Source organism: Tursiops truncatus, chromosome 2, assembly GCF_011762595.2.
Source record: "Tursiops truncatus isolate mTurTru1 chromosome 2, mTurTru1.mat.Y, whole genome shotgun sequence".
Lineage (NCBI taxonomy): Eukaryota > Metazoa > Chordata > Mammalia > Artiodactyla > Delphinidae > Tursiops > Tursiops truncatus.
The window spans coordinates 145,463,427-145,490,937 of record NC_047035.1 but is presented as its reverse complement, the minus strand read 5'-3'; the positions used below and the strand labels follow the sequence as shown (position 1 = coordinate 145,490,937).

At 48.2% G+C, this 27,511-nt stretch overlaps 1 protein-coding gene and 1 non-coding gene across 3 annotated transcripts in view; both read left to right on the top strand.

The window, feature by feature from the left end:
- The window catches only part of ENTREP2 (endosomal transmembrane epsin interactor 2), a 358,647-nt gene that overhangs the window by 101,849 nt on the left and 229,287 nt on the right, over window positions 1-27,511 (top strand). The gene's annotated exons all lie outside the window — the stretch shown is intronic.
- LOC117311285 (U6 spliceosomal RNA) lies at window positions 23,830-23,940 on the top strand. Its single transcript, XR_004525506.1, has one exon. It is a non-coding gene; the product is annotated as a U6 spliceosomal RNA (small nuclear RNA).

Below are 27,511 nucleotides of genomic sequence, written 5' to 3'. Positions count from 1 at the left end.
GAGGGGAGCCCTGTGTTTGGTCCTGACTGTGCTGCCTAGAACCACTCAGACCTCAGTTTCCTCATCTGTTAGAGGAGGGGATTGCGAGGGCAGGAGCCCTTTCCAGGGTCTGGGGCCCCTTTGAGAATCTGATGAGGCTGTGGACCCGTCACAGACATGCTCACCATTCTTAGGGCTGCATGGAGCCTCCCAGAGCCTGCTGGGCCTCCTGGCCTTGAGCTTTTCTGATTGTCATGAGTGAGAGCTAGGTCACCAGGCTCAGCCAGGGGGACAGAGCTGGGGGCTGGGCTCTGGCCCTGAGGTCCATCTGCTGTGAGCCTCAGGTGGGAATTTCCGTTCCTGCTGTGAACTGAAGCCAGTGGTGCCTGTGACCCTGGCTTTCTTGCTGAGTACTGACAGAGCATAAATCAGGATAGACGTCTTTTCTGACAATTCATTATTTCTTTTTTTAACTCATTTTCATGTTCACCCTGAACCCTGAAGGATGTCCTTTAGTTCAGAGGTCACAGGAAACCAAGGCCCGCAGGTGGCTGCCCGCCCCCTGATATGTTTTATTTAGCTCATGCAGTGTTTCCAAATGTTTGTTTGCTAACATTTAAAACTTGGGCGAGTTCACAGTAAAATATGGATCACAAACCCTTTGGCAAAATTGGAAGATCTGGGGCTTCCCTGGTGGCGCAGTGGTTGAGAGTCCGCCTGCCGACGCAGGGGACATGGGTTCGTGCCCTGGTCCGGGAGGATCCCACATGCTGCGGAGCGGCTGGGCCCGTGAGCCATGGCCGCTGAGCCTGCGCGTCCGGAGCCTGTGCTCCGCAGCGGGAGAGGCCACAGCAGTGAGAGGCCTGCGTACCACACACACACACACAAATTGGAAGATCTGGCTGCACGGGGTCTGGATTCTCACAGAACAGCTAAGGGAAAGGCAGCTGGGCCCCTTCTGCTGGGGATGCTCACTGGCTGCCACGGGCCCCCTCGGTGACCTTATCTTCCTTGCCCCCCTGAGCGAGGGCTTTGGAACCTTGAGGCGGAGAGAGGATGCCTTCCTGAGTGCAGTGGCCCTCCCTGTCTGCACCCGGTACTCTGCACGCACAGGACCTGGCTCATTTGTGGCTCATTTGTCCTTCTCGGGCAGGTGGCGGGGCCAGGAGGGGAGTGTGCCCAGCAGTGCAGACTTGCAGCAGCTCTGGAAGTTCACCGAAAGGAATGCTTCCCCGTTTGATGATGTTCACTTATTCTGTTTCACGTTTTACGGATTTCCCAGGGAAAGAGATGCTGCTGTTCAGCTGCAGAAGAGGGCATGTTCCAGCTGCCCAGGGAGGCTCCCCTGACTCAGTCACACCTCAGGTGGGGGGGAGGGGCCGCACACACCTGTGGGGATGCTTGTTGCCCAGGTGGAAGTGGGGAGCAAAGCCTGTCCTGTCCAACGGGGACACCAGCTGCAGTGCTGGGCATAGAAGGTGGGGGTGGGTGCTGGTGGGCTGTCCTGCTCCCTCCTCCTCCTGCCCCCAGCCCTCACCCCTGCCCTCCTTCCCCCCGACCCAAATCAGCGACCAAGGGTACCCACCCGCCAGTTGCTACCTGTCCTCCTTCAGCAGATATTTATAATGCATTTTCATTCCCTCTCTAGTCATCAGATGTAGGTGCTTGTAAGCTTAACCCTGAAATCTTTAAAAGCTAGAGAAAAGAGGAGTCTGATATGTATGTGTGCATGCGTATATGTGTGTACATGTGTGCACGTGTATGTATATTTTATATGTCTGTACATGTGTCTGTGTATGTTGGATATGTGTGTAAGTGTGTGTGTGTGTAAGTGCATTTTTGGTACATGTAAGTGTATATTTGTGTATTTGTGTGTATATATATTTGTGTGTAAGTGTATATCGGTGTGTGTATGTAAGCGTGCATCTAATGTGCATGTGTGTATTTGTGTATGTCTGTGTGTGTAAGTGTGCACGCATGTGTACATGGCTGTATGCACACATAGACACACTCTGAAGGCAGAGCTGCCTAGTCTAAAGCATTTAGGTTTGGCATCTTCCTCCTCTTCTATCCTCTGCTGAATTGTTACCACTGACATTAGACAGCGAGGTTAGGGCCAGGGCTTCAGCAGTTAAGCGGTCCCCAGAGAGGGAGACTAGGCCAGCCGTGCTGTCAGGAGAACCTTGTTCTCTGAAGTGTTAATAGCGGGGTTCCAAGCTCCTGGGGCGGGATGCGCGGGATTAAGTGACTGCGGCTCACCCTCCCCTCGCTCCTGGGTTGGGATCTCCTCCCGGCTGCACGCGCCTCCGTCTCTTCATCCTCCCGGCCCCGCCCTTCGGGGCTCCCACGGGGGCGCCTGTCCCCCCTGTGCGCCGTGTCCACTTCCGTCCCTGCCTGGAAGTGCCTCCCGGGGCGCTCAGCTTGAGGGATGGAGAGGGTCCCCGAACTCACATCTGGCCCCCGGGCGCCCTGCCCTCCCTGCGATGCTGAGCCTCGGGTGGCTGGGGCAGACGCTCGCTTTTTCAGAAGAAGGCGCGCGAGGACAAAGTGCGGACACACTGTCCAGTGGGTCCACGTGGCTGGTTTTGGGGAGCCGCGCAGCCCTGGGATCAGCTATGTCTGCCCGCGTGCCCCGTGTGGAACCAAAGACCCGTAGCCAGTCTTTTAGGACCCTGTAAGGCCATACCTAGCAGTGGTTGCTGATGTTTGTCAAATGACTGGATGAACCAGAGCAATTTGTAATGGTGACTTGGTATCAAGAAGTGAGCATTAATTAGCAATTAAGCAATGAGCTAATCTAGGAAGAGGGTCAAAGGAAGGAATTGTTCAGCATCTCTGAGGGGTTGTCTCATCTCAGACACCTGGAAGGCACTCTCTTTGGCTGGCTGGCCACTCTCAGGACTGTTGAGGTGCCTCCCTCACCTGCCAATGCCCATCAGTTGATCGTGGCTTCCGGCAGTTTCTGGAAGGATTGAGAAGGATTTTTGAGGTGCATCTGGGCTGTGACATGATTGACTGGCAGTGTCAGCCGTGATGAGGGGAGGGGACAGTGACAGGGATGTACCACCCCTGGGTTGGCCTGCAGGGATGGGGCTGTGTGTGAGAGAGGGAGGTGGTGAGTTGAGGGGAAGTTTGCCCTGGGGTGAGCCCTGAGAACATGCCCGCCCTGCTCACAGGCAGCGTGTATCCTGGGAACAGGACACACGGGCCCAGGGAGGCTGCACTTACGGCGAATTGGGTACCAGAAACGCAGCAAACGTGGGGGACGCGGGCTCCCCCTCCTCAGTCAGCTCTGCCCTATTCTGCCAGTATTACGAGCATGTTGTGATTTTCTACGGTGTGTTTGTGAAGCGTTATTTAATTCAGCATCAGTTCTTTGCTCTTAGGCTCCTGGCGATTTAAAGAAATCCATTCTACACTTTCTAAAGCTGTGTTGAACATACGTAATACCACCCCCCTGCTGCTTGCTTGTAGAAAATCAGTGGTTTTAGCTCTTCCTTCTGAGTACCCATGGGCGTTGAGTTTGGAAAAGGAGAGCAAAGTACTCCCATGGTGGTAAAGAGAATTCAAGCGTGGACAGAAATACAGAGGTGGCAATGTTTCCACGAGCATTCCTCACTGCAGCTGGGGTCTAAGGAGGGGCCCTGCTGGGTTCCTCCTGGGAGGTTTGAATCGAAGCCAGCCTTTGGGGCTGGAAGAAGACTTTGTTTTTACTTTTAATTTTGGTAAAATACACATAAGAAAAATTGACCATCTAAGTTTACAGTTCAGTGGCTTTAAGTACATTCACATTGCTCTGCAGCCGTCAACCACCATCCATCCGCCTAACTTTTCATCTTGCAAAATTGTAACTCTGTCCCCATGAATCACTAACTCCCTACCCGCCTCTCCCTCAGCCCCTGGCACCCAGCATCGACTTTCTGTCTTTAGGAATTTGACTCCTCTAGGGACCTCGTATAAGTAGAATCATACAGTATTTGCTCTTCTGTGACTGGCTTGTTTCACTTAGCATGATGTCCTCAAGGTTTGTCCATGTTGTGGCAGGTGTCAGAATTTCTGGGAAGGAGACTGTCAGGATGGGAGGGTGGCCACCCTGGACACCCCCCCCCCCTTACCCAGCTCCGGTGTCAGCCCCATCCTGGCTTGAGCCTGGGGGAAAAAATGTTTCCCAGCCTTCGGCCAAGCAGGGTTGCTGAAATGGCCTTTGTGCAGGTCCTATGAGAGGTATGACCTTAAACTAGAAGAAATTTTTAAAAAATTGATATTTGCACTTTTTTTGGTATAGCCTCACGGTTGCTGGAGTCCTGAACTAGGGTTATATAAGAAAATCTTTACATATTCAACAGTTTCAAAACAGAGTTAATCATCATCTGACTGTAAGCAGATGATCTATTTGTTGGTTAATGATTAGGACTGTATTTTAAAATAATGTTCAAAGTTTAATAAAAATGCATTCCAAATAATAGAGAAAAAAACTTCAGACACAGTTGAAGCTTTGCTAATTAATATAATCAACTCTGCAAATATCCAGTCGGATTGTTTATCTGTCTTCCCTTCTATTAATCACTCACTTTTGAGCGTGATTGGTGGTCCAGCACTGCACATCAGACCCCACCTCAAGGATCAGCTTGTGAAACGAATGTTTGCCAGGTTGGAGTTTCTCAATTATAATATGTTCACTATACATTTAGAAATATTCATGGCTTCACAATTTTGTAAACTCACCAATCCATCAGTAGTTGGAAGGGGTTTTGCTCCTGGTGCTGGAAACACTATTCTAGGTCCTTTGGGGGATAAAAGCAAGGCAGTGATGATCTTTGCATTTGGAGCAGCACACGCCATCTGTCCTCAGGAGAAGGAGTGATGGGGGTCTAGAGCAGTGTGGGGTCTCGAGGCAGTGGTTCAACATCCGGATGCCGGTGAATGGCTGTAAGCAGGAGCAATCGGAAGAGGCTTCAAGGAGGAGGCGTGCTTGAGCCGAGTGTGGTAGATGGATGGGGTTTGTCCAGTGGAGAGTGGAGAAGGGCAGTGGGCTGTGGGTGTCTGAATGTGGGGTGTAAGGGAGGAAGAAACAGTGCATTTAAAAGCGAGTGAGTCACTGCAGAATGGGCGTCTGGGAGGGAGCAGAGCCGGACGGTTCTGTGCCTGGCAGTTCAACTTTAAATCTTAAGGGTAATGATCCTGATCCTATAAGGAACGACATGATGAAAGCGGGATGATGTGATTGTTTCACGCCGCGAACCCTGCGTTTAATCCCTCTGACCCAGCCTCAGGGAGGGCCTGTAACTGGGACAGGAAGACTCGGTGGTCCTTTCCTTAGCATTTTAGCCAAGCTGCCTCCCTGCAAGCAGGATCATACTTTGTTCTGATCTCTGAGGGCGACAGTGATGTTTTGCCACAACCTGTCCCTGTGTAGCGAGAGATGCACCGGCCACGAATCTGCCAGTTACCGTTGTGGCAACTGCTTGGATTTGAACGTTGGGTGGGAAACTCCCTGGGCACATCTCCAAAGAATGGCTTTTACACCTGTCTGTGGCTCATGTCAGAAACCTATGAGGCATCTTCCACCCCACAGTGTATTTATTTATTTACTTTTTATTTGATAATGGAGTACAATACAGTTGATTTACAATGTTGAGTTAGTTTCAGGTGTACAGCAAAGTGATTCAGTTATGCATATACACATATCTGTTCTTTTTAAAATTCTTTTCCCATTTAGGTTGTTACATAATATTGAGCAGAGGTCTTTGTTGGTTATCCATTTTATTTTATTTTATTATTTTTTAAATATTTTTATTGGAGTATAGTTGCTTTACAATGTTGTGTTAGTTTCTGCTGTATAACAAAGTGAGTCAGCTATATGGATACATATATCCCCATATCCCCTCCCTGTTGCGTCTCCCTCCCACCCTCCCTATCCCACCCCTCTAGGTGGTCACAAAGCATGGAGCTGATCTCCCTTTGCTATGCAGCTGCTTCCCACTAGCTATCTGTTTTACATTTGGTAGTGTATATATGTCAATGCCACTCTCTCATTTCGTCCCAGCTTAACCTTCCCCCTCACCATGTCCTCAAGTCCGTTCTCTACATCTGTGTCTTTATTCCTGTCCTGCCCCTAGGTTCATCAGAACTTTTTATTTTTTGGATTCCATATATATGTGTTAACATACGGTATTTGTTTTTCACTTTCTGACTTACTTCACTCTGTATGACAGACTCTAGGTCCATCCACCTCACTACAGATAACTCAATTTCGTTTCTTTTTATGGCTGAGTAATAGTCCATTGTATATATGTGCCACATCTTCTTTATCCTTTCATCCGTCGACAGACACTTAGGTTGCTTCCGTGTCCTCGCTATTGTAAGTAGTGCTGCAGTGAACATTGTGGTACATGACTCTTTTTGAATTATGGTTTTCTCAGGGTATATGCCCAGTAGTGGGATTGCTAGCTCATGTGGTAGTTCTATTTTTAGTTTTTTAAGGAACCTCCATACAGTTCTCCATAGTGGCTGTAACAATTTACATTCCCACCAACAGTGCAGGAGGGGTCCCTTTTCTCCACACCCTCTCCAGCACTTATTGTTTGTAGATTTTTTGATGATGGCCATTCTGACCTGTGTGAGGTGATACCTCATTGTAGTTTTGATTTGCATTTCTCTAATGATTAGTGACGTTGAGCATCCTTTCATGTGTTACTTGGCAATATGTATATCTTCTTTGGAGAAATATTTATTTAGGTCTTCTGCCCATTTTTGCATTGGGTTGTTTGTTTTTTGACATTGAGCTGCATGAGCTGCTTGTAAATTTTGGAGATTAATCCTTTGTTGCTTCATTTGTAAATATTTTCTCCCATTCTGAGGGTTGTCCTTTTGTATTGTTTATGGTTTCCCTTGCTGTGCAAAAGCTTTTAAGTTTCATTAGGTCCCATTTGTTTATTTTTGTTTTTATTTCCATTTCTCTAGGAGGTGGGTCAAAAAGGATCTTGCTGTGATTTATGTCATAGAGTGTTCTGCCTATGTTTTCCTCTAAGAGTTTGATAGTGTCTGTCCTTACATTTAGGTCTTTAATCCATTTTGAGTTTAGTTTTGTGTATGGTGTTAGGGAGTATTCTAATTTCATTCTTTTACATGCAGCTGTCCAGTTTTCCCAGCACCATTTGTTGAAGAGGCTGTCTTTTCTCCATTGTATATTCCTGCCTCCTTTATCAAAGATAAGGTGACCATATGTGTGTGGGTTTATCTCTGGGCTTTCTATCCTGTTCCATTGATCTATCTTTCTGTTTTTGTGCCAGTACCATACTGTCTTGACTACTGTAGCTTTGTAGTATAGTCTGAAGTCCAGGAGCCTAATTCCTCCAGCTTTGTTTTTCTTTCTCAAGATTGCTTTGACTATTCTGAGTCTTTTGTATTTCCATACAAGTTGTGAAATTTTTTGTTCTAGTTCTGTGAAAAATGCCATTGGTAGTTTGATAGGGATTGCATTGAATCTGTAGATTGCTTTGGGTAGTAGAGTCATTTTTACAGTGTTGATTCTACCAATCCAAGAACATGGTATATCTCTCCATCTGTGTTTGTATCATCTTTAATTTCTTTCATCAGTGTGTTATAGTTTTCTGCATACAGGTCTTTTGTCTCCTTAGGTAGGTTTATCCCTAGGTATTTTATTCTTTTTGTTGCAGTGGTAAATGGAAGTGTTTCCTTAATCTCTTTCAGATTTTTCAACGTTAGTGTATAGGAATGCCAGAGATTTCTGTGCATTAATTTTGTATCCTGCTACTTTACCAAATTCATTGATTAGCTCTAGTGGTTTTCTGGTAGCATCTTTAGGATTCTCTGTGTATAGTATCATGTCATCTGCAAACAGTGACAGTTTTACTTCTTCTTTTCTGATTTGGATTCCTTTTATTTCTTTTTCTTCTCTGATTGCCATGGCTACAACTTCCAAAACTATGTTGAATAATAGTGGTGAGAGCAGGCAACCTTGTCTTGTTCCTGATCTTAGAGGAAATGGTTTCAGTTTTTCACCATTGAGATCAATGTTGGCTGTGGGTTTGTCATATATGGCCTTAATTATGTTGAGGTAGGTTCCCTCTATGCCTACTTTCTGGAGAGTTTTTATAAATGGGTGTTGAATTTTGTCGAAAGCTTTCTCTGCATCTATTGAGATTATCATATGGTTTTTCTCCTTCAGTTTGTTAATATGGTGTAATCACATCCACCATCACCCTGATACCAAAACCAGAGAAAGATGTCACAGAAAACGAAAACTACAGGCCAACATCACTGATGAACATAGATGCAAAAATCCTCAACAAAACACTAGCAACAGAATCCAACAGCACATTAAAGGGTCATACATCATGATCAAGTGGGGTTTATCCCAGGAATGGGAGGATTCTTCAATATAGGCAAATCAATCAGTGTCCTATGAGGCATCTTGATTCCTCCTTTTCCTTCACTCCGCCCCTCGGCTCTGCCTGCCAGACACACCCTGCTGCCCCCGCCCCTCTCCATCCTTTGCACCTTCCTTGCTATTCCTTTCACTGTATTTCCTGCCCTTCTGCACACTTCTATGCCCAGCAGCAGAGACATAAACCAGCCTCCTCACTACCCTGCATAAACTCTCAGCGTGCCCTGTGGTCATGGGAGACTTTTCCCCACTCAGCTCATGTTGATTTTCCTGACCCTCAAGCCAGATTTCTTCCCACTTGTCGGAAGAATCTCCCTCTCCCCTCTCAGTAGCTCCAGAACCTATACAGCCGACCCGTGCATCCCTCCAGTGGTGTCACCAATCCCCCACCTCCTTCTCAGAGCTCCCCTTCCCCAGCACCCAGCCTAAAGGAGCCCTCAGCTGCTGCCCTGCCCCCTGCATTGCATTCTTCACTCTGTGAGCTGTCTTGTCTGTTTCCTCCTGCATCTTTAGTACCTGTTTCTCCTAGTTTCTTGGTGACCACCCGCATCTGTCTCGTTTACAGCCGACTCTCCAGCACGTAGAACAGCACCTGACACTCGGTAAATATTTGTTGGATAAATGGATGGACCTAGCGTTTCATCAACATCGGGCACATCCAGGCCCGGCCTAATCTAGTGTCAATGATCTCAGATCCCACGTCACAAACAAACAAACAAAGGAAACACCTACTTCCATGAGAACTTTCTGACTCTGAAAATTGTTAGGTGTACCACTGATGTCTCTAAAAGCGGAAGGCTGTTTGGTGTTAATACTAATTAGGTGTTAGTATTAGGCAATTCGTTTTTGTTTTAAACGGATAAAATTTTCCTTTTAAATTTAAAGAATTTAAAAATCATTTAGATATGACTATCATCCTGAAGAACTCATGATTGTACCAAATATCTTCATTTCTTTTTAGTTTGTTGATGATATTTATAATGGATCATAAAATGGAGATATCAGAGAATTACAGAGTGAGGATGCAACGAGCGTGTACTCAGCATTGCCTGGCTGTGGTAAAAACCGAATAAATGTCAGTGTTTCCTTTTATTGCTGCCGTTATTCTTACGTTGTGGGATATTAGGTTTTTGTAGCTCCGTTAAATCACCCGTCTGCAGCACGCAGGGTACCATCCGGGATATTTCTGATTTGGGAGTACCTCGTCTCCTGGAGCCAGTGATGGGGAGCCCCGTGGTCAGGCCGAGCTGACTGACCCAAATCTGACTTTGCAGTGACTCTCCTTTCCTGCTTCTTCCTGCACAGCTGGGAACATTCCTTACTCCCCTTTCCACGTCAGATCCTTCAAGTGGAGAAACCACTTCTGCACCCCGTTCCCGGCAAGGCTTTTTGTTCTCCTTGCACATGCAGAGGCTTGTCACCCGCTTTTCGTCTGGCGCTTTCTGGATGTCTTATCCTCCTGGACATGGCAGGGCGGGGTGACAGCCGGTGACTGTTTCCGCTGTGGTATGGGCAGCTGCCAGCTGCCTAGCCCGCTGCCTTCGGGGGAACTGGTGGCCACCCAGAACCCCACGCTTTCTTCCTTTGTCGGTGGTCTGCTGCTCGTGGCATTTTAACGAATTTTGGTATCAAAATGCGGAGCATTTGCAACACTGCTGAGTTCCTCTGTTCGCTTTAAAAGTTAGCATTCTAGACTGTTGAGATGATCTCATCTTGGTTTGGGGTGCGGCCCTTCAGAGCGCAGGCTGATGTCGTATCCCCCATGTTCTTGAACCTGTTCCTGTCCACTATCCAGGCCAGGCCAGGGCTTTACTCGGGGCCCGGGACCCCCGCCTACATCTCTCCAAGGCCATGCAGTCAGTGGGGGGCTGCTCCGGCCACGTGTTAACATCTTGCTGAAATAAAGACCCTTATCTCCTTAGCATTCCTCTGATCCCCCAATCTCTTGACCTTATTAAAAGGCAAAGCAAGATGGGTCTGGCCTGGTGCTTCTTCCTGAGTACACAGGAGCCTTCTGCTTGGATAATCCCCTCTCCTCCGCCCGTGATTGACACCGGGCTTATTGGCGTGCAGCTTCCTCAGTTTGCTTTGCTTTTCATTTCCGCTGCTCCCCGTTATGTTTTTAAATTAATATTAAAAAATCCGTCTAGTGCACAACAGAGTTCAAGTCAAACAGTGTTGACAGGCTGATAATGAAAACAGCTGCCCCTCCCACCCGTGGGCATGCACACCCCAGCCCCAGCGAACCGCTTCAGGTCTTTTCCTCGTTTGCTTTTATTCCAGTTTTATGGGAAAAAATGACATTTGTTATTATTTTTTACTGTGGTAAAGTATCTTTAACATGAAATTCACCATCTTAACCATTTTTAAGTGCACAGCTCAGTGGCGTTAAGTACATTCACATTGTTGGAATTGATTATACTTTGGATTTTGGATATGATTGTTGGATTGATTGTTGGATATTGTTGGATATGATTATACTAAGTGAAGTAAGTCAGAGTAAGACAAATACTATATGATATCACTTACCTGTGGAATCTAAAACACTACACAAAGGAACTTATCTACGAAACAGAAACAGACTCACAGACATAGAGGACAGACTTCTGGTTGCCAAGGGGGAGGGAGGTAGGGGAGGGAAGGACTGGGAGTTTGGAATTAGCAGATGCAAACTATTACATATAGGATGGATGAACAACAAGGTCCTACTGTATAGCACGGGGAACTATATTCAATATCCTGTGATAAACCATAATGGAAAACAATATGAAAAAGTGTATATATATACACATAATATATAAAACAATCACTTTGCTGTACAGCAGAAGTTAACACAACTTTGTAAATCAGCTATACCTCAAGAAAAATTTTTTAAAAAACTACATTGACTGATCTATATTTCTGTTTTTATGCCAATCCCATACTGTCTTGATTACTGTAGCTTTGTAGTACAGTCTGAAGTCAGGGGCCCTGACTCCTCCAGCTCCGTTTTTCTTTCTCAAGACTGCTTTGGCTATTCGGGGTCTTTTGTGTTTCCATACAAATTGTGAAATTTTTTGTTTTAGTTCTGTGAAAAATGCCATTGGTAATTTGATAGGGAATGCACTGAATCTGTAGATTGCTTTGGGTAGTAGAGTCATTTTCACAATATTGATTCTTCCAATCCAGGAAATTGGTATATCTCTCCATCTGCATAAAATAGACAACTGATGGGAACCTACTGTATAGCACAGGGAACTCTATGTAATGCACTGTGGTGACCTAAATGGGAGGGAATACCTGTATGTATATGGCTGATTCATTTTGTTGTGCAGTGGAGGCTAACACAACATTGTAAAGCAACCATACGCCAATAAAAATAATAACAATTAAAAAACACTACATTCACATTGCTGTGCAGCCATTATCTTTCCAGGCCTTTCTCATCTTGCAGAACTGACACCCTGCACCCATTAAACACTCACATCCCATTCTCCCCTCCCTCCAGTCCCTGGGAACCACCATTGGACTTTCCATCTCTATGAATTTGATTGCTCCGGGGACCTCAAAGAAATGGGATCAAACAGTATTAGTTCTTCTGTGACTGGTGTGTTTCACTCAACATGGTGTCCCGCAGGTTCATCCACGCTGTAGCACATGTCAGCATTTCCTTCCTCTTTAAGGCTGAAAAATATTCCGTTGTATGCATAGACCATACTTGGCTTATCCATTCATCTGTTGATGGACACTTGGGTTGTTTCTGGCCTTCAGCTGTTGTGAATAAAATGCTGCTATAAACGTGGGTGTTCAAATATCTTTTCAAGTCCCTGCTTTCAATTCCTTGGGGTATATACCCAGAAGTGGGATTGCTAGATCAGGTACAGTTATCATTTCTTCATCTTTATAACCAACTTTGTCTTGTTTTCTGACTCATTGTTCACTGGGTAGCAGGAAAAAAAATCTAAAATTTGTCAGTCGATGGTGTCTCAGTGTTTTGATCATGTATATCTTTGTGGTTATCGATCTATTTTAAAGTTTGATTCAGATACGATTTACAGGTTACACCATTGATTCATTGTAAGTGTCCATCTCAATGATTTTTCGTAAATAATGCAGGTGGGTGACCAGCACCACAACCCTGTTTTGGAACACTCCCATCCCCCAAGCAGCCTCCTCCAGCCTGCTGAAGGTCAGTCCCTGCGCCCAGCCTTCCTCTCAGCCCTGGGTGCTCAAGGACACATCCCTATTTCTACACATGCCCTCAGCCTGGTGGGCACCCTGAAGCCTGCCTCCCAGATTCCTGGTGACTCAGACCCCATAGCCTCCTGAACTCTGCAAGGGGTCAGCCCGTGCCTCCAGCTACCCCTCCCACCCCCCCACAGCTGCCAGCTCACCCTCTCGTGTCTGTGTTTAGGCTTTAAACATGTGTTGGATCCTCTTACCCAGGGTCACACTTCCCCACCTCCTGTCCCTGGGGCTCTGTGCCTGTGAGGTTTTGGGGCAGAATAGAGATGGAGAAGGTCAAGTTATCACTTTTAACCAGAATTTTCTACGCTTCATTATTTTAAAAAACTATCAAAGAAGATTAGAAACTATACATCTATTAGAATCCTGTATCTGTTTTATTGTGAAGGGTTCTAATGGGTTGGAATTTCTTTTTTACCATGATAGCCTGCAGCCACCATTTGCCCAATGCCTGCCTGCATTTGGGACACAAGGGGTCACACCCCAAAGAAAAGGGTTGCTTTGCTAAAAAGGTAGTGATGGAACTCTTAGTGGTCCCAAGAACTCACTGAGTACACTAGTCACTTGGCCATCACTTGCCCTCTATCCAGTTGTATTATTAAGAATACCAAATGAAAAACAGCATGGGCGCCTTAAAATATTACAGAATTACCATATGAGCCGGCGATTCCAATTCTGAGTATACACCCAAAAGAATTGAAAGCAGAGACTCGAAGAGATATTTATTTGCACACCCATGTTCATAGCAGCATTATTCACAATAACAAACGGTGGAAGCAACCCAAGTGTCCATCAGCAGATGAATGGGTAAACAAAATGCGGTCTTTACAAACAATGGAATACTATTCAGCCTTTAAAAAGGAAGGGAATTCTGGCACATGTTCCAGCTTGGATGAACCTTGAGGACGTTGTGCTAACTGAAATAAACCAATCACAAATGGGTAAATACTGTACAATTCCATTTACACGAAGTACCTAGAGGAGTCGAATTCAGACACAGAAAGCCACACTGGTGGCTGCCAGGGGCTGTGGGGGGGGTGGTGGAGGGGGAGGGGATGGGAAGTTGTTCTTTAAAGGAGACAGAGTTTCAGTTTTACAAGATGAAAAGCATTCTGGAGATTGTAATGTGAATGGACTTAATGCCCCTGAACTGTAACCTAAAAATGATTAAGATGGTACATTTTGTGTTCTATGTACTTTACTACAATTTAAAAAAACCCCAGCAAATGAATAATTAGTTCATTTGGGGTAAAATATTGGTATACTTTTGGATCATCAAAAATTTTGGGCGGGGGGGACTTCCCTGGCGGTGCAGTGGTTAGGAATCCTCCTGCCAACACAGAGGACATGGGTTTGAGCCCTGGTCTGGGAAGATCCCACATGCTGAGGAGCAAGTAAGCCCGTGCACCACAACTACTGAGCCTGCGCTCTAGAGCCCGCAAGCCACAGCTACTGAGACCGTGTGCCACAACTACTGAAGCCCGCATGCCTAGAAACCGTGCTCCGCAACAAGAGAAGCCACTGCAATGAGAAGCCCGTGCACCGAAACAAAGAATAGCCCCCGCTCACCGCAACTAGAGAAAGCCCGCACGCAGCAACGAAGACCCAACGCAGCCAAAAATAAATAAATTAATTTTAAAAAAATTGGTGGTGGGGAACCAACTCATGTTTTCTGAGTTTTTTGATACTGGTATAAGCCTTGACTTGGAGCACAGTCTCAACTACTATATTTGGCTAACAAACTTATGTGACAGTTGAATTAAATAAAAGTTGGCATTTATACAATGGGAAATAAAGGATAGTCAGCGGGGTTTTCTGTGACAATACAAGGCAGTAAATTTACAAAATAGGACAGCATCAGGCATGTCCAACATTCATGAAAATAGGTAAAAACACATTTCTTGCAGTCAGCCTAGTGTTGTCAGTATAGTTATTGTCTTGAGAAAATCCCATTTGTAGAAAATAAATGCTATAGAGCGAGGCACATAAAGTTGTAACTTGACAAGTTTTTCCATTAAATGAAAGCTAGAAGGAGATCAGAAAATAGTTGAAAAGCTGAGTAGCTTTATTTCTTGTCAGTTTAGGGCTCCTAAGAAGACTTAACTTCTAGGTGTTATTCACCACCAAGTGCTTATTAATTGAGAAAGTGAGGCTGGTGGCTTGGACGTTCGCTCCTCACCTGGTGGTCAGCCAGCGTCTGTAGTTTTCCAGTGAGTGTGTAGAGGTTTTAGCTTAGAAGAAGCCTGACAGTCTTTTGGTAATTGCTAAATATCTCAAATATGTCAATGACTTGACTCTAGTTAGACATGCTAATTTAAGAATTGCAACTGACACGTGGATGGTTTCCTATTTTTTGGAATTGAATGGTTAGTCTGAAGCCATTGTCTTCAGGTATTTATACTTAAGATTGGAAAGTAGATCACTTTACAACTTTTGATGAAGGCTGGTCACATATTAACGTGGCTCTGATGGCATTTGTGCCAATCCAGGGACTGAATTGAGAATTGTGTTAACAGAAGACGCCGCACAAAGGTTGGACTCCCCAGCACAGAGCGAGGGCAGGGGGCCCGTCACCTTCCTGGGCCGAGAGCCTTGCTGCACAGGTGCGGGGGTGAGTCACTCGGGAAAGCTAAGTCTCCGTGGGACCCTGGCTTCACCACCTCCTGGCCTCGCCACTCCACCCACCTCCCTTAACCGGTCTGAACGCCATTCTTTTCGGGGTGATAAGTCCTTGGTCATCATGATAATCCTCACATACCCTGATGTATGACTTCTAGTTTGATTAACATACGGTACCTATGAAAACTTAAGAAATGACTGTTGCTTAGAGTAACAGTGAAGAGTACCTAATGAGGCCGGCGGTCCTGCCCAGCTCCCTTCACTCCTGGCACAGCACGCCTGGCCTCTGGGAGGATGATGGGGGCTCACTGTTCTTGCCTAGGGAATGTTGCAGCAACAATTTTATGGGGCTGTCACCCCAGCGTAGCATGTCCCTCCCTCCCCATCATTCTAGTTTGTTTCGAGCTTACATGCTGAGCAAACTCCTGGGTTGGCCAGAAGAACCAGGGCTGGGTTGGCCAGAAGAACAGCTGTGGGTGGAGGCTGGCTGTGCACCGCACAGCGAGTGATGGAGACGGCAGTTTCTTGGGACCCCTGTCGATCGAATGTACCAGAGACAGAGGCCATGGGTGCCCTGGCCCTGCACCTGGGAAAGTGTAAGTGCAGACATCTTTGAAAATCCACAACTCTGGGTATAGTAAGCGCGGGTCTGGACGAGGCTCTTTGTTTGAGGAAGAGCAAACTGAGAAGAAGTACTGTGGCGTCTGAGAAAAAAACATACTGCTGCATGAAAGAAAAGGGGTGCCTTCCTTAGGAATCAAGACAAAGTGAACAAGAGTATGAGGCAGAGAAAACATTGTATTACATAGTTGTCACCCTCAGTAGGGAGTTTGCCCTTTTTATATGAAAGTGTATTCCTAGCTCTGATCATTTAAACATTACGGCACTGGGAGAAGTTGGGCAGACCTGGGGTCCAGAGGAGGGGTGACCATGACCTTGGCTCACTCCTGGGGACGCCTCCAAGGCTGGGCAGAGGCTTGGGTGGGCTCAGATTGCTGTCCTGCTCTGTGGTGCCCGCAGCTCCGACTCCGGGCTCAGGGCCTACACTTTGGGGCTGAGACCAGACACCCCCTTCCTTCAAGTGTGGGGAAGCCACCACCCCACCCACAGGTTACGGGCGAGAGGTTCCCGTCTGGCCGCCAACTTACTGCATGGAGTTCAGGGTTTGTGTGGTCCACGTTGGTGGGAAACAAGGTCAGACTGCAGATCTGGGTTCTGAGGAGCCCCTGGGGCATCTCTCAGGTGTACCTGTGTGGGCGACGCCCAACAGCCTCTTGCTGATTGGTGGGGAGGGGACGAGGGTCCTTGGGGACACGAAGAGAGGAGGGGAGCTTGGCCAGAACAACCTCTGCGCCTAACCCCTGAGTACAGTCACAGGGATACGTAAGAGCAGGCGCAGTGAAGCCCACGGCAGCAGAATTGGGCCCTGGTGTCAGCACCCACAGGACGGGCATTCATCAGGGCTCAGGGCGCGCTCTGACCCCTTTGGCGCCTCTGCCCCGAGTGCCTGAATCAGTTCTGGTGAAGATTTCCCGCAAAGCCTCGGGGCCGGGGCCACTGTCTTGAATGGTACAGCTGCTTCCCAGGGTGGGAGGTCTGCCAGGGATGAAAGACCGGGGAAGGGTTTGTGCCCTTACTAACCTCAGGGCCGTGAGCAGGTCCTGTAGATCAGGGCTCCACTCATTTTCACGTTTTAATTTCTAAACTTTTAGGATCAGAGCTGATATTCACCACAATGTAAAGAAGCCAAGAAGTCAGTTTCTTAGCCTACCCACGGCTGCCCTCCGCTGAGAATCAGTGACTGGACATGGACAGCCAGGCGTGCTGGCCTCTTGCATCTCTGCTTCTGGGAGTTGCACTGTGACACCTTCTGCCCTTTGAGATCCCTCTCTTGCCACTTCCTAAGAGTTCTGGAGAAGGCAGGTCTTGGAGTGGTTTGGGGATGCTGTGTCCATGACAGACTGTTTCAATAGCAGAGGGGTCAGTGCTCCACCTATAGTCTCTTCCCATGTTACCTAACAAAACATTGTTTGCTTACTTGTTTTGAAGACGTAACGTTGAATGATCCCCCAATCAAGTTGATGCTTATCTCTTCATCAAACTCACTTCTTAGTGTATCTGTTCAGACTTTCTGCTCTAACCATAGAAATCTGCTCACTGTACATGAGTTATTCCTTCCTGCTTGCTGCCTTTGCACACACCCTCTCTTTGCTAAATCCTATGCCTCAAAATCTGAAAACCCTCCTCCAGGAAGTCTTCCATGATTGACCTCAGGGACTCCTAAGCTCCCCTTAGCCATTACGTTGCTTATATTGTGTTAGTTTGTGTTTGTGTGTATTTGAAATACGATCTGCAGAGGTTTTGTGTGGGATTGTCCCCCCATAAGGCTGTGAGCATGGAGAGCAGGCCTTGTGCCGTCTCTGCCTGCACCCTGCCCATCCCCCTACAGTGCCTGGTGTTGCCCGTGGAGAGAGCTTGTGGGGTTTGACCACTGACTGATGGAGAGACTTGGAATGGGTTTAGTGTTGATTTCAGAGGACAGTGCCTTGGGGTCCTCCCTCAGGTAACGGCAACTGTCTGCACCTCTTCCACCTGCTGGTCCTAGATTCATATCCCTGTTCTTCTCTGACACCTTCCCTGCAGTTGGATTAATGAGAGTTTGTCCTGGCGTGCCCCAGCAGAAGAGCATATAATAATATCCTGGCCCAAATTAAAACAGAGCTCATATGGTATTGGTTCAAGGTTTGCTAGTATACAAATAGAAGTGATGAATGGAAATGATATCCTACAATCCTCTAGATTCTAATATATGAAACCTAGCATCATACACCACAGTAAGTTTCCAGTGGATAACGTAAAAAGTAAAAGCATAAATGCACTGCTAAGAAATATGAGTGGCCGCATAATTGATCCCAAGAGAATAACAGTAGTGGTAATGAGAATGGCAGCTCTGTCAGTCAGCGAGTGCTGCATGACACACCACCCTGGAACTTCCCAGTAGCAGCTCATTCAGCCCGTGAGTTGGGTTGGGAATGTGTGCTGGGTGTAGCCGGGTGGCTCTCTGGTTGGGCCCGCTCAGGGGTCTGCAGGGATGGCCTCCTGCACGTCTAGTGGGGCTGGTTGTCAGCTGGGGGCACATCAGGGGTCACTTGGCCATGTGGTCTCAGCCCTGCAGGGGGGGGGCTCCTTCGCAGGGTGGTGGTAGGTTCTGAGAGTAGCAAGAGGGCAAGCCCTGGTATGCAGGTGCCTTTCAGGTCTCTGCCTCACCTGTGCCTCTGCTTTCTTGGTCCAAGCAAGTTACCAGTCAAGCCCAGCTCCAGGCGGGGAGAAGGACTCCATCTTTTCACGGGAGGAGTGGCCGTGCGCTAGACTCTTTTGCAATCTGCCACAGGCACTCTTCTGAGTACTTTCCGTGTATCATGTGTTAGTTATCTCCTGCTGCATAAAAAACCACCCCTAGACTTAGCAGCTGAAAACAACCAACGCTCGTACATCACAGTTTCTGTGGGTCAGAATCCGGGCACGGCTTGTCCGGGTCCTCAGGTCAGGGTCTCCCAGGGTGCAGCGAAGGTGTCAGCCGGGGCTGCGTCATCTCGAGGTGCTGCCCGGGGAGAGCAGGGGGACCTGGGTTCCGAGCTCACTCGGCGGCTGTGGGCAGGCCCCTGGGCACTCCTCAGGCTGGACCTGAAGGGGTTCCCTGTGAACACCAGGAGGCGGGTCGTTCAGGGCCAGCTACCAGATTGTCTGCCACGTACTGACCTCATGTAGTGAATGCACTCTCATTCTCTTCCTTTTGCAATCAAGGAAATTGAGGCAAAGAGAGGGACACACAGTGGGGGAGCTGGGGTTGGATTCCCAGCTGAAGGACCATGACACTCTACTTGGTGGAAGACATAATAAGGGAAAGATTGAAACAGCTGACCGCAAGTGCATTAGCATCCTGTGTGTATCACCAGAATCGGCAAGTCAGGACATAACACTGTCTACCTGCCAATCCATCCTTATTATACTAAAAGCAGCCATAAATCAATAGGAACACATTACCATCAGATGGAAAAAGTCTGCAACAAACTCTAGTCGGCATGTCCCTGAAGAAATATGAAAGGTAAATAAACAGAAAAGTGATGAACCCCATAAGTAATCAGAGAAATGCAAATTAAAACACTTCTCCTTCCCTTCCTCCCTCCCTTCCTTCCTTCCTTCTTTTCTTTTCCACCAAACTGGTGAAAGGTCTTTCAAATATTTATCCTCAGTGTGGGCCAGCATATAGGAGGATAGATACTCTCATACCCACTGGAGGCAATGTCAATGGGTGTAATCCTGTGGGAAACAAATGTTTATACCCTTTGACTCAGTCCTCCTCTTTTGAAGGGTTTATACTAAAATCAGGGATATCAATAAAATGTATGTGTGAAGATACTCACTGTGGCTTTATTTATCTTAGTTGGAAATTGGAAGCCACCTGAATCTCTAGCAATAGCAGAATGGTTACAGTAGTCATTTCTAAATTATATGGCCATTAAAAGCGTATTTTCAAAGAATATTCAGTGGCCTGGGGGAATCCTCACGTTATGTTAAACAAACACAACAAGATTCCTGCTACAGTAGAATTCCAATTTTGCACAATGTATGTGTGCAGGAAAAAAAACGCCTGAATGCAACCAGGTCAAAATGTGAGCAGTGGTTATCTCCAGGGGGTGATGGATATTATTTCCTTTATCCTTTTCTGTGCTTTCGCCACGTCCTTCCTGGAGGATGTATTACTGTCAAAACTGGACACAGAGGCGGCCTGGAGCATCGGCCAAGGCCTGTCCCTTCTGTGTGGCCCTGGGACAGAGCCACTAGTCCCCTCCCTGGGTGTCTGCTTCCCAGAGGTGGAGTCCATGGACCCTTGCAAAGATTCCACTCAGCAGGACTGAGTGTTCCCTGTGTTTTGAAGTCAGGGCCAGACACCCATGGTTAACCTCTCAGTTAGGTCAATGTGTGTTTTTAGTCCCTCCGAAGACAGAGGAGGTTTGTGAATAGACTTGAACTGCAGTGACCCCTCCATGCCCACCCCCACTCTGAGGACACAGTTATGAGAGTGTCAGCTGGACATGAAAGCACTGTGACCTCTGCCTTTGGGGACGTTGCTAAGTTTTCTGTCCCTGCATTGTCCTGTCTGGTGACAGCTGGTGACCATGGCTGTCTTTTCAGGGGTCCCCTAGTGTAGCATTGACCTTGCATTTAAAACCCGGGATAGGGCTTCCCTGGTGGCGCAGTGGTTGAGAGTCCGCCTGCCGATGCAGGGGACGCGGGTTCATGGCCCGGTCCGGGAAGATCCCACATGCCGTGGAGCGGCTGGGCCCGTGAGCCATGGCCGCTGAGCCTGCGCGTCCGGAGCCTGTGCTCCACAACGGGAGAGGCCACAACAGTGAGAGGCCCGCGTACCGCAAAAAATAAAAATAAAAGCAAACAAACAAACAAAAAACCCCGGGATATTTCTGATCCCATCCTTCTGTTGTGTGTGGGCAGTACCCCTGCTGACTGTCACAAGGGTGGGAGGAAGGGGGGTGGGGCCTGGTTCCTTTCCTGTCGGCTCATTGTTTGGGTCTTTGTCCTCCAGTTGATTTCCTTTTGGCCCCTCTCGGCTGTTCCACCCATTTCTGCTCACTTTTCCTGCTGCTCCTCCAGCCTGACCCGGCCCCTGGCTTTAGGTCCTTCGTACCCTTCCTGCCCCCCCCCCCCGCCCTTCCTGCCGCTCCCACTTCCAGCTGCCTTCACTTCTCATGGGGCATGACTGCCCCATCGTCTTACCCCCTGCTTGCTTTGGGGGTTTGTCTTTGACTGTTATGTGAGGCACCCCTTAAATACATTCCTTTAGATGAACGAAATGGTTCTATAGTTGAGAGGTGATAGCTCCCGGTAGTGAAGTGTTTAAGGAAAGAAGAGGAGGTGGGGAGCTTGGGGAGTGGCGCCCACGTCTGGAGGATGGACAGACGCCCTCTGAGCAGCAGCAGGATCTCCTCCCTTCTTAGGATCTGCTTTCTGAAGCCCAGGCAGGTAGGACTTTCGTTTGGTGCAGCATGAGGGACCCTGATGTCAGAGTCCACTTAGAAAAATGAAATGTTAGAGCACAAAGGTCATCTGTGTTCCAGGTTCAGCGTCTTCTTAGCCAAAGTTGGTTGTGTCACAGGGTGGCAGGAGGGCCCCTCCCTGGGGTTTCCAAGGCTCCTGGCAGCTGAGGGTCTTGGGTTACCTTTTCTGGTTACTTGTTGCTCAAAATCCCTGCCGCCTGGGGTTTCCCGCCACCCGCATGCCCATACTGCCTGCGTGGAAGTGGGCGTTGGGGCAGTGTGGGTCCATCAGCTCCTGACTCAGGGCTGCTGAAAAGCAAACAGCCAGCGACAGCCTTAAGCCACTACATGTGTGTGAGTTGGTGTAAATGAAATGTGTATTAAACCCTTCCAGTCTGGGTTCAGGGAGTTATTTGAGAGTTGTCTCTGCCGGAAAGTCTACAAGATGAAGCTAGAAAATACGCATTTCAAAGGAGCCAAGGTAACAATATAAAAAAACAGGCATTTCACATTCTAGAACTTACCTGTTTTTTTCAAGAAACGCTTTTTAGGGCTTCCCTGGTGGCGTGGTGGTTGAGAGTCCGCCTGCCGATGCAGGGGACGTGGGTTCGTGCCCCGGTCCGGGAAGATCCCACGTGCCGTGGAGTGGCTGGGCCCCTGAGCCATGGCCGCTGAGCCTGCGCGTCTGGAGCCTGTGCTCCGCAACGGGACAGGCCACAACAGGGGGATGCCCGTGTACTGAAAAAAAAAAAAAAAAAAAAAAAAATGAAGAACTCTCCTCCTTATGTGTAATAATCTACAAAGTGTTTGGCTACTTAAACCATAAAGTGATACAGAATCTTTGAGGATGGTAAAAATAGTAAATAAAGGTCTTGAGTCTGAAGTCAGCACATCATTTTGGTAATGGGTTCAAAGTGTAGCTATGGGCATGAGATCTGTTTTCTTCTCTAATAGTAAAGTTTTCGTCATTTTTCATCTTCTGTGCTTTAGTGGTCCTTGAGGATGAGTGACATACTGGTAACTTATGCTGCTGAGTGTCTGTTCTACAGAATAAATAAGGGGTCATTACCCACGTTCAGCATGTCATGAACGTAGAGAGCTGTCGGTGTTTGTGTGCATCTCACCGGTCAGTCTCCTTCCCCGCTTCTCCCATGTCCAGCCAGTGCTGCAGTCTTCCATGTCCCCAGAGGTGGGCCACCCTCTCGGGCCTCCCCAGGGCCTCTGCTCACATGTGTCCCTTCGTGGAGGCCGTTGCAACCTGCTGCCTGCCCCTCTGATCCTCGTTCAGATGTCACAAGGGACTCCAGACCTGTGCGAAGGCTGCCCTGCTTCCCCGGACCTCAGTGTTTTCCTTTCTCATCTTCAGTCAGACCCCTCTGGTTGGGGTAGATCAGTTTCCTAGATGAAAGGAAAAGCCCAGTTCGGCAACTACGCTTTAATGTCCGGTTCTCGTTCTCATCTGGCCCATCCTGCAGTGACCGTAATAACATCCTCTCATCTCTTTTGAGCCATTTCCTAAATGAACAGTGTTTGTTTTTAAATGAAGGAGTATTTCCGCAAAATTTCCAGCAGGTGTGTTGTTCTCTCTAGGGAGCCTCAGAATCAGAGACCAGGTGCACACGTTTGGGGGTGGCTCGGAGGGTCTGCTGCCTTGGGCTCCTGGAGGCCGGGCTCTCCTTTACTGACCAGCAGGGAGGGTGCAGTCTGCAGCTGGCCTCAGGGGCCTTGGGGGTGGGGGAGGACAAGGGGATGGTGTTCTTGGAGTTAAGTGTCCCTAGGTCATCATCTCTGGAAAACCCACGTTGTATTTGTGTATCTTCTATTTTCAAAGATGTTTTCAGATTACTTTTTCCAAAGCTAATTTCAAATAGTGTGAGTTACCTAGAGAAGCAGATGGAGAAAGCGAGATTAACTCTGATCTTCCTGTTGAGCCGTCTCATTTTCAGCTTTACTGAGGCAACGTAAAATGTATCATGGGAAAGAGTTTTCAGAAGCTTGCATGTGAACTGTTTCATTACTGCTTCGAAAAGATAGAGCTCTGCATTCTTTTGGTTCTTGAGATGAACCCTTTCATTTGTTGATGGTTTCTCTGCCTACCCATGAGCGTCACGCATATGATTACGTTGGTTGTATCAATGCCCAATGCCAGGGCACTGGCGGAAAGAGTCACTAATGCCATTTAGGGTACAGTACAGAGTGGACTTTGTGACCCAGACCGACTTTCCACAGCAGGCAGTCAGAGCTGCCCTGCTTGGTGCCCAGGTACCGATTCTGAGGTTCCTGAAGGAGGTGAATTCCGTATCAGGAGCATCCCTACGTCAGGGCTGAAGGGCTGACGGGTGCCAGCCACAGGGACTCCTGAATGTCCACTGTGTATCTTCACTTCACGTCTGCAAGCCCCCGCTGTTCACGAGGGATGTCTTTTCCTCCCTTTGTGCTGTTTTAAGGAGGGCTTGTGTCCAGACAGAAGAACGATCCACCTGCAGGCCAGTGTTTTTACAAGCACACCTGGTAGCTTAAAATTAGAAAGAAAAGCGTCTTGTGATCACTTCAGCAGCACCTGTACCAAAATTGGAACGATACTGAGATTATTAATTAGCATGGCTTCTGTGCAAGGATGAGATGAAAATTCGTGAAGTGTTCCGTGTTTTTGTACACCTGAAATGTATAATATTGTAGGTCAACTATAACTCAATAAAAGAAAGAAAGGAAAGGACCTTGTTACTATATTTATTAAATGGAAAAATTAAATAATTGGAAGTTACATTAGCCTTATTTTTAAGAAACTAAAAAGTTATTCAAGAACCTGGATAAGTTTTTTTTTTTTTTTTTTAATTTATTTTTTGGCCGCATTGGGTCTTCGTTGCTGCATGTGGGCTTTCTCTAGTTGTGGCGAGCGGGGGCTACTCTTTGTTGTGGTGCGCGGGCTTCTCATCGTGGTGGCTTGTCTTGTTGCTGAGCACGGGCTTTAGGTGCGCGGGCTTCAGTAGTTGTGGCTCGCGTGCTCTAGGGCACATGCTCAGTAGTTGTGGCGCCCGGGCTTAGTTGCTCCGCAGCATGTGGGATCTTCTGGGACCAGGGCTCGAACCCGTGTCCCCTGCATTGGCAGGTGGGTTCTTAACCACTGAGCCACCAGGAAAGCCCCCTGGATACTTTTTGGATGAAATGGGAAGTGGGTGGTAGTGAGGGGACCTCAGCCTGGTAGATCATGAAGCCGTGTGCTGCTCAGAACTCCCCTCACCATGCGTCTGGCGAGGGGGAGGCACATCTGCTGGGTAGCACAGGTGCTTAGATGTGTTTTAGCCTCATCCAGCCACAGAACGGCTTCTTTTCTCTGTGGAAATCTTCGATGGCTTACTTGATTCAATGTGCTTCAAAAGTTGGATTACTTTTCTAATTTGTTGGATCATGGTCCCAACAATGAGATATCACCTCACACCTAACAGAACGGCTATTGTCAAAAAGGCAAGAAATAACCAGTGTTGACAAGGATGTGGAGAAAAGGGAACCCTCGTGCACTGTTGGTGGGAATGTAACTTGGTGCAGCCACGATGGAAAACAGTATGGAGGTTCCTTGAAAAACTAAAAATAGAGTTGCCATATGATTCAGCAGTCCCACTCCGGGACATGTATCCAAAGAAAACCCATAATTTGAAAGGACATATTCACCCCAATGTTCATTGCAGCACTATTTACAGCAGCCAGGACATGGAAGCAACCTAAATGTCCAACGACAGAGGAATGGATAAAGAAGATGTGGTATGTACCTACAATGGAATACTACTCAGCCATAAAAAAGAATGAAGTTTTGCCATTTGTAACAACATGGATGGATATGGAGGGTATTGTGCTAAGTGAAATAAGTCAGACAAATTCTGTATGTTTCCACTGATCTGTGGAACCTAAAAAATAATTTTAAATTATTTGACTTGTGTTTCCAGTTACAGAAGGAGTTTATGCTTATTGTAAGAATTTGTGGTTGGCAGAATAATAACCACCACCACCACCACCCCCGACAGGCGTGCACATCTTAATCCTGGGGACCTTTCAGGTTATGCGACAAAGGGGGTGTGGATGGAGTTAAAGTTGCTAATCAGCTGACCTTGAGAAGACAGATTGCCCGGCCTTATCTGGCTGAGCCCAGCGTCCTTCTAAGTGGAAGAGGGAGACAGAAGAGGAGAGCTGGAAGGAGATGTGGCTACGGTGAGGGGTCAGAGAGAGACCACACAGCTGGCTTTGCGGATGGAGGAAGGGGCTGTGAGCCAAGGAGTGTGGGAAGAAGCTGGAAAAGGCCAGGGAATGGATTCATCCCAGAGCCTCCAAAAAGGACGCAGCCCTACTGGCACCTTGATTTCGGCCTAGTGAGACCCGTGTCTGGCTTCTAACCTACAGAACTGTAAGATGACAAATTTGTGTAGCTTTGAGCTGCTGACTTTGCAGTAATTTGTCACAGCAGCCATAGAGAAGGAGGACGGAAGTGAAACAATATGAACTGTAAAGAAAAGGCTGATCCTACCCTCTCCCCATCTCATGGAGCCACTGGGGACCCAGGCTCTTCCTCTCTCTGCCTGCCACTTTCAGCATTGGGCTCTGCCCCACGCTTCTGGTCTCAGGGTTACAGCAGCGTGACCTCCTATCCCCATCATATGTCTGTCTGCTGGGCAGCGAGACCTGGAAACAGAAAGCACCTGTTTCAGGGAAGAAAAAGTCTTCAAAGTGCCGCATAGCAGACTTCCACATGCATCTCTTTAGCCAGAACGGGGTCACACAGCCACCCCAGGCGAAGGTGGTCTGGTGGTCTGGGAAAGCAGTGCTTGTTGGACGCATTGGCTCCCAAGCAGATGGGTCCTCTGTGAGGATAGAGGCGGGGGCGGGGGGTCAGCATCGGTCCACAGCTTTGTCTTCCATGGTCTTAGAGGTCCAGCACATCCGTACTTCAACCTTGTTGGTGCTACGGTCCCTCCCTTCTCTAGAGTCAAGGTCTTGGCCTAGGAGTGGTCAGTACAGGACCACGTGTCCTCTTTTCAGAGATGTGTTGCCTCTCTAGTCGTCTTCACTCGGGTTGGCGTTAGGTCATGCATTCCACACCTGGTCATCCTGCTGTCATTGAGTGAGGAACACCCATCAGAGCCGTGGCCTTGCCCTGAGGCTGTTTTGGGTTTTTTTTAATTAATTAATTTATTTATGGCTGTGTTGGGTCCTCGCTTCTGTGCGAGGGCCTTCTCTAGTTGCGGCAAGTGGGGGCCACTCTTCATCGCGGTGCGCGGGCCTCTCACTATCGCTGCCTCTCCTGTTCTCTGCGGAGCACAGGCTCCCGACGCGCAGGCTCAGTAATTGTGGCTCATGGGCCCAGTTGCTCCGCGGCATGTGGGATCCTCCCAGACCAGGGCCCGAACCCGTGTCCCCTGCATTGGCAGGCAGACCCTCAACCACTGCGCCACCAGGGAAGCCCCCCGAGGCTGCTTTGAGGGTCTAACAGATGTCGACTTGGTCCTGCTCCTTGGTTCTTCCTAACTCACTCATTCCCAGGGCAGAGCTTCTTCCCTGCGTTTCTGGTGTTTGGGAATGCGGTGGGCATGCTCGAGACCCCAGCACAGGGAGAAGGTCTTGGTCCGGGGGAGAGCTGGTCAGAACCTCGGCTCCCCTGTGTGCACTGGTGGCCTCGGCCGTGTCTGCAGGATGCCCACGACAGTGGCTGCCGGGGACCCCTTCGCTCTGACCTGTGTAGCACAGGGGGGCTGGTGAGCAGCTGCCCCTGAGGGATGACCGTGGAAACAGCGACAGCTGTAAAGGCCACCAGAACCTCTGCCCCCTTTAGGCCCAGAAGTGCGGTGGGGCCTCCCAGTTGCCAGGACCTATGTCTACACTCTGTTCCTAAGTGGATGAGAACGCGAGGTGTGTCTCCTCCCAGATGCTGCCCTGGTTTGAAAGGGCTGCTGGGGAGAGGGGGTTGGTCACCACCCGTGGTTTCTGTCTGGCCTGGACCCAGGCTGCTGCCCTGACTGTGCCGTCCTGTGAGTGCACACCTGTGTGGCCACCGGGGCCTGTTTTGCTGAAAATCAGGACAAACTGCTGAGAAGAACCAGTTCTCTCAAGAAGAGCCCGCTGCTGACTGTGGCCCAGAGTTCCCTGTCTTTGATATTACAAATGAAATACGATTTTTTCAAGAAGAAACATTCTAATCAGGGCTGGGTTCCAGGGGTTGTTTTTCACAGCTGGTAGA